The sequence below is a fragment of the Mustela putorius genome, unplaced genomic scaffold (assembly GCF_011764305.1).
Source record: "Mustela putorius furo isolate JIRA1106 unplaced genomic scaffold, ASM1176430v1.1 tig00003836_pilon_pilon_pilon, whole genome shotgun sequence".
Taxonomy (NCBI): domain Eukaryota; kingdom Metazoa; phylum Chordata; class Mammalia; order Carnivora; family Mustelidae; genus Mustela; species Mustela putorius.
The window spans coordinates 29,953,981-29,963,581 of NW_025421989.1; the positions used below are offsets into that span (position 1 = coordinate 29,953,981).

The window sequence follows — 9,601 nt, forward strand, 5'->3', positions numbered from 1 at the left end:
ACAAAACAGATAATCATGTCAAAAAATGGGCAGAAGACATGAACAGACAATTATCCAATGAAGACATACAAATGGCTATCAGACACATGAAAAAATGTTCATCATCACTAGCCATCAGGGAGATTCAAATTAAAACCACATTGAGATACCACCTTACACCAGATAGAATGGCCAGAATTAGCAAGACAGGAAACAACCTGTGTTGGAGAGGATGTGGAGAAAGGGGAACCTTTTTACACTGTTGGTGGGAATGTAAGTTGGTGCAGCCACTTTGGAGAATAGTGTGGAGATTCCTTAAGAAATTAAGAATAGAGCTTCCCTCTGACTCTGCAACTGCACTACTGGGTATTTACCCCGAAGATACAGATGTAGTGAAAAGAAGGGCCATCTGTACCCCAATGTTTATAGCAGCAATGGCCACGGTCACCAAACTGTGGAAAGAACTAAGATGCCCTTCAACGGACAAATGGATAAGGAAGATGTGGTCCATATATACTATAGAGTATTATGCCTCCATCAGAAAGGATGAATACCCAACTTTTGTAGCAACATGGACAGGACTGGAAGAGATTATGCTGAGTGAAATAAGTCAAACAGAGAGAGTCAATTATCATATGGTTTCACTTATTTGTGGAACATAACAAATAACATGGAGGACATGGGAAGATGGAGAGGAGAAGGGAGTTGAGGGAAATTGGACGGGGAGATAAAGCATGAGAGACTATGGACTCTGAAAAACAATCTGAGGGTTTTGAAGGGGGGGTGGGAGGTTAGGGGAGCCAGGTGGTGGGTATGATGGAGGGCACGTATTGCATGGAACACTGGGTATGATGCATCAACAATGAATTCTGTTACACTGAAAAGAAATAAAAAAATTTTAAAAAGATACTGTGGCTATTTACACCAGTAATAAATATATGTCTGTCTTGATCTGACATCACCAACAAAATAAATCTGTGCAAACATTTAATTTAAAAAGCATTAAGTAACAGAATTCTGGGGTCTTGAAATTACCAGTTTTTCAGAGAATGAAGAATCCTTCCGAGATCCTGACCCTAGTGTGAGTAGAAAGGAAGGAGTGAAATTAGATTCGTTATAAATAACATACTAACTGACAGATAAGGAAACTTAATTCAGCAGCAATATGTTATAATGAGGAGCTTTAATAGCTTATTGCTCCTTGCAAATATTCTCTCCTTCTGAGCTATATGAAACATGATTTTTAAATGTAAGAATAATTTGATTTGGATGTTCATTTAATTGACTCATCCAAATCCACGTATAGGGACATCAGTTGTATTGTAACTCTATGTCTGTTTACTAATCTAAGGCAATTTGTTGAGTAGAGGCCATGTGAAAGACAGTGCACAGAGCATCTCTAAAAACATTGTGATGCATAGCTTTTTTTCATTTGTTTGTTTTAAGATTTTTTTCATTTACTTGACAGAGAGAGAGAGTCCAAGCAGGGGGACCAGCAGGCAGAGGGAGAGGGAGAAGCAGACTCCCTGCTGAGTAGGGAGTCTACTGGGACAGGATCCCAGCACCCTGGGATCATAACCCGAGTGAAAGGCAGAGCTTAACCAACTGAGCCACCTAGATGCCCCTGCGATGCATAGTTTAATGTTAAATATGTAATAGGCACATACGTAAAAATAATCCAAATGTGTATTTATACAGAATGTATCTATTTAACTGGCTAAAATATAATTAGATATACAAACAAGAAATACATGTGAAAAAATACCATAGCCAGCATGTTTAGGAACATACAAGTGAAATAAGCATGAAATAATATATTTAGCTATAACTCATAAATTCTCAAATGCTTTTGGGATGGCTTTTCTGAGAGTACCAATATAGCATTTAGCTACTACCAACTTCATTTCTATTTCTGGGAGCTAGTAACCAGGAGATGGAATGCTACAGGGTTAGTGTTGGCAAAAGACCAGGTGTTTCAGATGCCTGTACTCACTGGCACGGCATGAGTTTTATGAGGATAAAGAGCTGGGTAATTAGCTGCTTCTCTGAGAAAACACCAAATAGCAGATGACGCCGGTGCTGCAGGAGGGCCTGGAGGGCCCTAGAGGGCCCTGGGGCCCTGGAATGGGAGGCTGGAGGATTAGGCAGCAGCAGCCCAGACCTGGTCCTGGCCATGGTTGGGGGTGGGGCTCTCAGAGGCAAGGCCAAGGACAAGGAGTGCATCGACAAGCTGGGCCACCTGATCAAGAGCATGACTGGGAGGAGATCTGTCTCTTCTCCCATCCCATCAAGGGCTCTGAGATCATTGGCTTTTTCCTCAAGGATGATGTTTTGAAGGTTATCCCTGTGCAAAAGCAAACTGGTGCTGGTCAGCAGACCATGTTCAGGGCATTTATTGTCATGGGCGATTACAATCAACACACTGGTCTGGATGTTAAGTGCTCCAAAGAGGTAGCCACTGCCATCTGTGGGGCCATCCTCCTGGCCAAACTTTCCGTTGTCCCTGTGGGGCAAAGCTACTGGTGGAGCAAGATCGGCAAGCCTGTACTGTACCATGCAAGGCTGACTGGCCTCTGTGGCTCTGTGCTGGTGCGCCTCGTCCCTGCTCCCAGAGGCGCTGCCCAAGAAGCTGCTGATGACAGCCGGTATTGACACCTGCTATACCTCACCCCGGGGCTGCACTGCCACCCTAGGCAGCCTCACCAAGGCCACTTTTGATGTCATTTCCAAGACCTGTGGCTATCTCACCTATGACCTCTGGAAAGAGATTGTGTTCACCAAGTCACCCTATTAGGAATTCACTGACCATCTTGTAAAGACTCACACCAGAGTTTCTCTGCAGAGAACACAGGTTCCAGATGTGGCCACCACAGAGTTTTTTAATAAGAAAAATAAATTGAAGTAAAGCCTGTTTTAAAAAAAAGAGAGAAAATTATGACTGTATTATATATAAAGTCATGTCATAGTTACAATCATTTATCTATCACCAAGAATCTCATAATGCTGCTATAATGTAAGAGAAGACAATTGAATTTAAAGTCAGAAGACTACATTGAAATAAAAGGCTAAAATTTATGAGTTGAGTAACCTTAAAAATTAATTAGGCTTTAGATTCTTCCACTGAAAATTGTAGATGGTAATTCTTTTTTACAGGAAGTTGTAATGGTAATTTGAGCTTGAATCATATAAAATTGCTGATATTTGATTATTTTTATCTATAAAAATGATCATTCATTTGGATCAACCTAATAGTAAGAGTTATACATTTATTGAATCTTTTCATATAAGTACTTTGTTATGTTCCACATGTTGTAGTAGATTACAATGATAGCATCAATGTTTTACCCCTCTCTGTATTTGTGCCCTTTGCAAAAATATATTTTCAGTGTCCTCCCATCACTAGTTGGCTGACCTACCCTGGGCTTAACAACTTGACTTATTTTTGTCAATGGAACATTAGCATGGGTGAGATCGTGCAGAGGTTTGAAGTGAACTTTAGCAATGGGGCTTGCCCTATTTTACTACGGGAATCTGTCCAGGACAAATGCTAGAGAATAAGACACATCTAGACAGAGTTAAGAACATCCAGTCATTCCAGCCTAGGCCATTCTAGATCAACTGACATTCAGCCAACTTCTAGACCTGTTCAGGAAACCAGGTATGATTAGTATAGCCAACCTCCAACTATAAACTTTTAGTCATATACCCTAGAGGATTTATATCAGTACTCATATTATTGTGGCAATAACTAACAAATATAAATGATTCTCTCATCTCATGCACACAACAAATCTATAGGCTCTATTATCATCCTCTCTGGACAAAAGAAGACACTGTGACCCAGAGAAAAGTTCAATGAACTGCCCTGGGTCATATTAAGAGACAATAAATGACAGAGGAAAGGTTTGAAATTATGGAGCTGGGCTTCAGAGGCCATATCCTAACTAGTATACTGAATGGCTTTGTTCTTGTGAAGATGAAATGAGATTATTTTTTTGAAAGTGCTTTGTCAATGTTAAAGCACACTAAAAATATAAGTCATTATTATGAAGCTGCAACTCTTTTTCAAAGATGCTGTAAAATTCCAACTAAGTTTTTTCTTTGTCTCATAAAAAAAGAAACCCCAGGCAAGCACTAGATGATTTAAAATGCACTGTTCTTTGATATGCCAGTTACATAGGGAAAACTGATAAATGGTGAAATTTAGCATGCCACCTTCCTTCCGAATTGGTGATAGACCGCTGCTATTTGCTCGGCAACTACCAAGTAAACAGAAAAATAAAGCCATGGTTTTCTTGGCAAGTGTCATTAAAAATAGATTAAGTTTACAGTAAATGTAATCTGTAGCATAGATCATACAGACAAAAAAACCTGAAGGGGAAATGAAGGCATTAATAAGATATTTCTTAATTTTATGAAGCGTTACACACATCAGACCACTGAACCAAAATAACCTAGGGAAATAGCAATGAAACAGGCGTTTATCCCTCAGCTTCTAAGAGGCATGCAAATACAAATGGTGCAAAACAAGAAGCTGATTATGCCTAGAAATTGGAATAAACATAAAAAAGAAAAGTCTGGAGATGCTAATAGGCATTAAGTTTATGAGGTGTGACTTTATTTACATGGAATATTCTCTATGGGCATGATTTTTTTTTTAATTCCATTCGACTTTTCATTTATATATATATCAAACATCTCCCCTCCAAAATTTATTATTTTCTTAAAAAAAAAAAAACTAGAATGCTACACTGGGTGAAATGAATAATGGGGAGAACTGAAGAGAAATAGGACTCTCGGTGGAAGGGTGTACCTAAGCTAAGCAAGGTATGGCCAGAAGTGGGACTTCTTGATTTGGGAGGCTTTTGTCTGCTGGTGTCCTTTTTTTTTTTTTTTTTTTTTTTTTTTTTTAAATAAAACACAGAACTGACACTTTTAAAAAGAGAGAAAGAAAAAGTGAACTTAGAACAAAAGGGAAGAAAAAAAGGAACCTAAAAAATAAAACAGATGAAATAGAACAAGGAAAGAAAGTTCTCCAGAAAGCATAACTAATACTTAAATGATTTATACAAAACCTATTGTTTCATCAGTGTCTCCAAAAGATCCTACCCTTGATTTCACTGCTTCCTATTTAATCATTTATTTCTCCTCTGATAATTGTCACCTAATTGTCTCTGTCCTCTGAAATAGGAAAGAGGAAGAATGCTCAGAAGAGCTTTGCTCTTGAGTGTCTTTCTCTAGTATTCAGCTTTGAACACAAACTATTCAGTCATTCCTTCATTCAACTTATTCATTAACTAACAATCATCTACTGAGAGAAATGATAACTTTTCCTTAGGGCTTGGGCATTTACAAGCTCTGCTTTGAGAAAACTGACCCTGCTTAGTGCAGATTTGGATACCAATTTTTTTACTGACCATAACACCTTCATAACTTCCCGCCATCTTTTTTATGTGAAATTCTGTGACACTTAGTCTCCTTGTACTGATCAGATGAAGTAGCTTTGTATCATTCCTGCTGAATTTTACCTTATTGTCATTGTTTCATTGTCTGAGCCTGTCAGTAGTTTTCAATCCTGACAGTTTAATCCTACAATGCTATATGCAAATTTGTATTTATTCTTAAAAGTCATTGAAAAAAATTTCCACAGGCCAGATGACTAAAAACAAACAAACAAACAAACAAAAACCTGAAAAAATTGACACTTTATTGCATGGCTGATGGGCATACAAATTGATACTACTGCTTCCAAAAACTGCTTGGAAATACTTATTAACTTGAACTTGTGAATTCCCCCAAGAGCCCATCAATTACATTCCAAATTATAAATACACAGCAGAAGTGTGTGTACAGCTTATCAAGGGATCTATACAAGAATAATCATACCATCAATATTTGTAGTAGTCCAAAGTGAGAGCAAACTATATGTCCAACCACAGTAGAATGGATAAATAAATTGTGGCATCTTCATATAATGGAATACTAAAGAGCAGTGAAGTGGACAAACTACAATTTACACACAACAATACGGATAAATCTCAAGGGCGTAATGTTGAACAAACTAAGACGGAAACAAAACTACTACTGCATGAGTCTGTTTTCCCGGGTTCAGACTAAATAAAACTGTAATATATAAGGATGAATAGTTATATGGTCAAGCTATTTTTTTTTTTTTTTGGAAAAGGAAATAAGGAGATGACTCTCTAGAGGGGGCGGAAATGGGGAGGACTGTGATGAGAGAAGCATGACACTTTCAGTTTTTTGGTCTTTGTTATGGTTATACGGATGTTCACTCCATGATAAATTACTGAGCTCCACATATGAATTTGTACACTTTCATGTGTATTTTATTTCACAATAAAAAAATATTTAAAAACAAACAGTATTAATTAAAACATCTCATATGGAAGCACACCTACATGATTATATTCTGGTTTATTGGTATTCCATTAGCCTAAGCTGCCATTAAGCACCACGTGTTTTTAAATGTTTGCTTTTATAGAGAACAAATCTTTCAAATGAACTACTTCAATTCTTATCTAATATTTTTACCATTATTATTTTGTGAATAAGTGACATAGTAGCCTGGGATTGCTATGCTGGAAACGTATCTCGGAAGATGAATAGATAAGTCTCCTAAAATTAAAGACACTGAAAAATAATAACTAAAACATATGATAACTCTTCTTAAATCTCAGATATTTTAATCTGAGCTAATTCTGAGGTGAAAGTCTTTTAATCACTTACAAATAAGTAATAACCATATTTCATTAATCCTAAAACATATTTTATTGCACCTGTGAAATCAGAGTGTCTCTTATAATCAAGTGCACCCTCAATCTTTGTCAGCTTAGGTCAAAGTTAAGGACTTCCAGAGAGAATTTTCATTTGCTTTTGCCAGCCAACTTCAGGCACAATCCATCTGAGACCATTTTAAATTAAATTCTCTGCTTGAGATTTCTTGGACCATACTAAAAGTGTGAATTTAGACCTCAAACCTGCATGAGTACTGACTAGTTGTTCAAATTTGCCACCCAGTGTCGAGGTTGTAATACTAAGTTTCCCTTGCCGGTCCTTTCTCTGTAGCCACTCTACTGAGTTGCTTAGTTTTATACTGAAGCTATAGCCTTTGGTTAGACCCAGTTTTAATCAGAGGACTGCTGTTAGACCATTCCTCCACACAATCTTGGTTTTTCCTTTCTTATTGGTACATAAGGTCTTAACAACCAGTGGTATCTTAGATTGTACAAGATACAAGTCACAGGTAGAGATTTCCCAAAAGAAAACATTAAACCTACAACTGGACAGGAAAACCCAGACTGACTCTTACATGTATCATTTTGTTTAACCATGTATTAATTTTGATCAGAATATTGCTATTTACTCTATATTGTTAAAGTATCAGGTTGTAATAAAATCAGTGGACTTACTTTGAGAACTCAAGTATTCCATAATTTGAGGCAAAATTATTGTTTTTGTGTGCAATGCTTGTGTTGCCCCCTTGAATTAGAAGACCTGTGAAGTCTCAGATTATACATTTAGAAATGTCCCTTGATCTTGTACAACATTGGGCCCATATTAAAGACACAATAAAACGTAGTGAATATTTAGAGGACTAAAAAACAAACATGCAGGTTGAAACAAAGAAAACTTCTGGAAATAGGGTCGTCCATGTGTGTGGGCACCCAAATATAAAGGAAAGGTCAACATCTGGGCACAGAAGCAAAAAGCGCTTTTGGTTCGTCTTCGTTATGAAAATATTTTGGCCTTGACAGGATCAGATATTATGGAAGAGTGCTTGAGAGGATATTGGGAATCCTATCTACAATGCTTGCTCCAACAGATTCAATTCACAGCCTTAGCAGGTAATAAAAGAAGCCTCTGGACCATGTAAGGGATTGCCCAGGCATAGCTAGGTGTACTGAACATTTTATGTATTAATGCCAATCTCAAATAAATCACTTTTCTGGTCTGCTGTGGGAGGGAAGGATATTTCTGTCAGTAAGTGAATGGAGGATTACTGACTTGCTGACCTTTCCTGACTGTGATAAAAGATGACTTCTTTCCTTTCAGCAATACTTTAAAAATGGAAATTGCTCTTTTAAATGTAGGATATGAGAATGAAGGAGGGAGCCCACTATTATTCCATAAATAGATGGTGGCAGAGGGCACCCCTTGGGAAAGGGAGAAATTCTCATTAGGGCTATTTTTCTGAGAGTTGTCACTATGCATGTGTTTGCATTTAAAGACTGGAGAAAGGAGGAAGCAGTTCCTGACCTGATGTATTTTTAAGACTCTATTCTTATTCCTGAAGCATTTAAATATAGTGTGTAAAATACAGCACTCCTAAATGCCTTGTACTGTGATTGTTATGTGGATTCTTATGTCATTTTCCTGAAGAAGGAGTCAGGATTGCAAAATTGTTTTGCCTCACATTATTAGATCCAAATAAGAATGGAAAATACCAAGGCATGTATTTTCCCTTAACCGAGGAAATGGGACAGTTGCTGGTATTTCAAAACACAAATGGCCTTTGCTGCACAGGCCAGGGAAAAAAGAATGTGCTAAAGGATTGGATTTTTTGTTAGATGTGTTCAAGGATCTTTTGAAGGCCTGAGAAATGTAAATGAATGAGAAAAATGATGATGTAGGATATTTAGTGATATCAGATACTGAAACAACTAAAATGGGCCAGAGAAAGTCCACCATATCCCTGAAGCCTTCTATCACTTAAGTCTTAACGGGCTCTTTACCCAATAGTACTAGTTGTCAGAGCCACTCTTTGTCTAATATTGTGTGTACATGTGGCTTCCTGGACAATCTGAAGATACTGTTCACAGAATGAAGGGATCATATATTATACCAGTAGTAGTGAATCAGTTGGTCTTAAGGGCACGAGGCCATCAGCTGTCATCCAGAGTCACAGAATAAATGTCCGTCAAGGCTAAAATTCACATCAATCAATAGAACTTCATTTTGAAATTAAATAGAAAAAAAAAACCAATAAAACAAGAACAAAAAATACCTCTCAAAGTGGATCACTTAGCCCCTGGATGAAAGCTGTGGAGATGACAGATAATTTGATTGCCTATAATACTTTGCACCAAGAACTAAAAATTTCATCCTATTATGTCATGTAAACACCTAAATATTGTTGGTCTGATGTTCTTTCTTTTAAGAACAATCCTCCGCTTGAAGTTGTTAGTATCTATATCATAGATTAAGTCTTTGACCTTGGGTTTAGTTGTCTGTGCTTGTATGTAACTACTTTGTCATGTGTTGGAGCCACTATGTAGCCAAAGGATGGTTTAAGAATAACTGTAACCATCAGATTGACTTGCTTAAGCAGCCATGCAGATCAAATCTCCAGAGAAGTTGGATGAGTAGACTCTTTAACTATATGCTGTTACTGGGTTTGTTCCAAAATGCTTGATTCTACTTGGGCTTGATTCACCTGAGCCCAAAGCAGCAGTAGAGTAAAGGTAATGGAAACTTTGGATGATAATATTGTGCATGTGAGGGGCACCTGGGTGGCTCAGTTGGTTGAGTGTCTACCTTCAGCTCAGGTCATGATCTCCAGGTCTTGGGATCAAGCCCCTCATTGGGCCCTCTGCAGAGCAGG

The 9,601-nt window shown here is 37.7% G+C and overlaps 1 pseudogene; it reads left to right on the top strand.

The window, feature by feature from the left end:
- Positions 1-2,104: 2,104 nt before the first annotated feature.
- LOC123394710 lies at positions 2,105-2,960 on the top strand (annotated as a pseudogene).
- Positions 2,961-9,601: the final 6,641 nt, after the last annotated feature.